This window comes from Dioscorea cayenensis, unplaced genomic scaffold, assembly GCF_009730915.1.
Source record: "Dioscorea cayenensis subsp. rotundata cultivar TDr96_F1 unplaced genomic scaffold, TDr96_F1_v2_PseudoChromosome.rev07_lg8_w22 25.fasta BLBR01001218.1, whole genome shotgun sequence".
NCBI classification, from domain to species: domain Eukaryota; kingdom Viridiplantae; phylum Streptophyta; class Magnoliopsida; order Dioscoreales; family Dioscoreaceae; genus Dioscorea; species Dioscorea cayenensis.
This window is the reverse complement of record NW_024087609.1, coordinates 3,697-7,185: the sequence shown is the minus strand read 5'-3', so window position 1 is coordinate 7,185 and position 3,489 is coordinate 3,697. Positions and strand designations below refer to the sequence as shown.

Sequence of the window (3,489 nt, the reverse complement as noted above, 5' to 3'; positions counted from 1 at the left end):
CTTGGCACGTAATCCAGTATTGTGTAGCCACCAATCACAGCTCAGAGTTTTGAGCTCAAGCTAGGCTTCATCCACATGCTACAGTAGTGAGCACAGTTTAATGGTTTGGCCGATGAGGATGCAAACAATCACATTGAGAATTTCTTTGAAATTTGCAACATGCCCAAGATTAATAGTGTCATATATGATGCTATCAAGTTGAGGGCCTTCCCATTTTCTTTGAAAGGGATTCCAAAGCAATGTCTACATTCATTACCTAGACCATCAATGACTACATGGGAAGAGATGGTAGAAGCTTTTCTTGCCAGATATTTCCCTTCCAGAAAATCTGAGAAGCTTAGGAATGAGATATCTTTTTTTGTGCAAACGAAATTGGAGTCTCTTTTTAAGCCATGGGATAGGTTAAAGGATCTCCTACAGAAATGTCCTCAGCATGGGTTCCCCGAGTGGATGATCATAAAATCAGAACATATGAGTGTGACTGCCTTTATGCCCCTCCATTTTTCTGTATTCTTTTGAGCACAATGGAGGTTGCACACACCCATATGTCTTTGAGCATAATTGGTGTCTTCACCCATAGTTTGATCCAAGAACTTTATCAACAATGGTGGCCGCAATCTACTTTTGCTTCCTTTCTTCCAAACTTGTCTCCACAACCCTAAATGCATAAAAGAACACAAATACACACGAATGAGCAATAAAATCTGATAAAAGTAATGTTCAATATAAGAAAAGTATAATTTGTATAATTTATACACAAGAACTTATCAAGAATACGAAGAAACAAAGTAAATGCAAATTGAATGTGAACAACGAAGGTAAAATATGGGGAATAATTAGGGCAAGGAAGTGGTCACGGATGAGGATCCCCTCAGGGGCTACTAAAGTGTGTAGGATGCTAGAACTAATATGAAAGTGGCTAGTTGGACCAAGAAAACCCTAGTTTAAGCCAACCTGATGGTCACGCCAATTGATCCCTAATACGGTACGAGTATTGGATACGGAATCTCTTCTTCCCAAATCCTCCTACGATTGCAATGGGAATGGTGGTTTTCTTAAGCTAGGGTTGAAACACAAGCTAATACTAAACCCTAGAAATGGAGGAATACATATACGTGATGTAACGGCGTACTTATATATATATCCCTTCCAAGCATGGTGAGTCTAATACAAGGGCAATGGTCACGCAACCTAGTACTACGTATTAATTAATACATGGAATTCTCATGCATACCAATGCATTAAAATACACCAAACATGCATCACAACCAAACCAAAATGCAATAAAAAGATCAAACATCCAAACATCACAAGTTCACCCCCACAGTTCACCTACATCTGGCGACCTTGTGGGTTTAGTTGTTTATAGTCACAAAATGCACCAAGAAAGTCATGAAACAACTAAATAAACCATAAAACAACTCTCTCAAAAGATGGAGGCTGGAGGAGCTTCCAAATATGCCACTCCAAGGGGTGACTTCTCATCATCTTCAACCTATCAAAACCAAGTCCTAAGAATAGATCTTGCTCCAAATCAAGCTCTCCTTGCCAAATCCATCGTGGAAATACCGTCAAAACCCTTCTTCTTCCCCAGATTGTCAATGATGGTGATGAGCATCAAGAAGGGGGTGTCCTCCTCCAAAGAAATGGCCTAATGATGTTTATAAAGAGTGGCTTTAGAATGTCTTACAGGTGGCCACATGGTTAATATATTGGCAGTGAGGATGCTCAGAAAAAAGGCCAAGAATTTTAGTTAGTTGCTATAGCATTGCTATAAAAAAACTACTATAGTATCATTCCTCTTTGAATTTCTTGTAGTTGTCTTCATAGCCATGAGGTAGCCCGTAAGGATTTCTAGACTTAGATTTTGCCAAGTTTTTCCGTGTTTCAGGCTACTACAATGTTGCTATAGTACCTGGCACTAAAATGTTGTTGTTAATGTCAATTTCTCCTCAAACCTTGTTGTTGAGATCACCTAGGCTTCTTTTATGCCTAAAACACAAAATTAAACAATTAAACCATAAAAAGTGCATTGGTTCATCAATAATATACAAAAACTATGCGCATAAATACGTATAAAATATGTACATTTAGATGGTAATCAAACATCCCCACACCTAAGCATTTGGTTATCCCTAAGAAAACAAACATGAAGAACAACGACAAGAACCAAAATGGCTAAATGCATGACCTTAAGCACAATAGTAAAGGTCTCAACAAGTACAAGTGGACAAAAATCAAGAGGTGAGTTGTTCAATGAAAAGTCAAGTAATAATAGCTCTATTCATCTAAAGTGCTGCTGTGAGTGTGTGTTAACTCCCACCTTAACCTCCATACCCTTGATTACTCTAGGAGGGCCATTCACCCCATGCACTTTGAAAATGACATTAAAGTGCTAAAGGCACCCTTAATACTCAGTTAAAAGTCCTTTGGTTCCTAGATAAAACTCTAACTCACAAGTGATTATGCAATAGGTTCTAGGAGATCAATAGAGATACTTTATTACTTACACATATATATACAGACGTACACACTTTTCTTTTTCTGAGTCCGACTAACGTAGACTCCACCAAAACTTTTTACAATCTTTCTGAAGGATGCACATGCTGATTAGGCACAAGAGCCACCCAACATACTCGATTACAATCTGCATAGACGCATTCATGCTACACTACCAATGGAATACTGTCATAGACTTACTCTTTTTTTTCCACATGTACATACTGTATCTCAAGTCTCCTGGTAGAAACCATGCTACAATATTTCACTTAAGGCTAGAGAAAACAATAAAGGAACCAAAAGATCTTGAAAGAGTATTGAAGATAGAATTTAACATTTTAATGCCAAAATCATTATAATGGGTTGGCTAGAGTGTACAAGGTAGAAGAAATCGTGAACAGGTATAAAGGTGTAGTAAAGATGAAACAGAACTACATTCAAGCACAGATAAAGGACAACTCACAACTATCATTCTACCAAGCTATGAAGTCCTTAACCATGAAATCATAGCTATCATAGGTAATTCAAGTATTCAACAAAGTAAAATACTCCATCCCCACAACTAAAGTTGTGCATTGTCCCCAATATATGTATGTCAACAGAACAAGATGGAAAATATTTAATAAGGACTAAGAGATGGAGTTAAGAAACTTCCCCAATTAGTCAATGAAGTGTATGACAAGCGGACCTAGACTTGTGGAAAACAATGCAATGAGGGCTTAGAGTGTGAAGTAACCTTTGACAACAGCCCTGAAAGCAACAAAAAGAACTGATCACAACTCCAGAAAAAAATAATAAAGATGAGCACATAAACAAGAATCCACAAAAAACAAATAAAGTTTAGTAGGGTCAGAACCCTAACTAACTCAAAAGTGCACACTACAACAAACAACACAAAGTGTTGTCAAAGCACAAAAATAAATAACAAAAATAGAGTAATGTTCATGTGTTGTGAGCCTAAGAATTAGTTGGAAGTGATGATGCCGCGCA

The 3,489-nt window shown here is 37.5% G+C and overlaps 1 non-coding gene across 1 annotated transcript; it reads right to left on the bottom strand.

Annotated features, from left to right (window-relative positions):
• Positions 1-333: 333 nt before the first annotated feature.
• On the bottom strand, positions 334-440 carry LOC120255860. The gene has a single exon (XR_005535118.1). It is a non-coding gene; the product is annotated as a small nucleolar RNA R71 (small nucleolar RNA).
• Between the last annotated feature and the right edge of the window lie 3,049 nt (positions 441-3,489).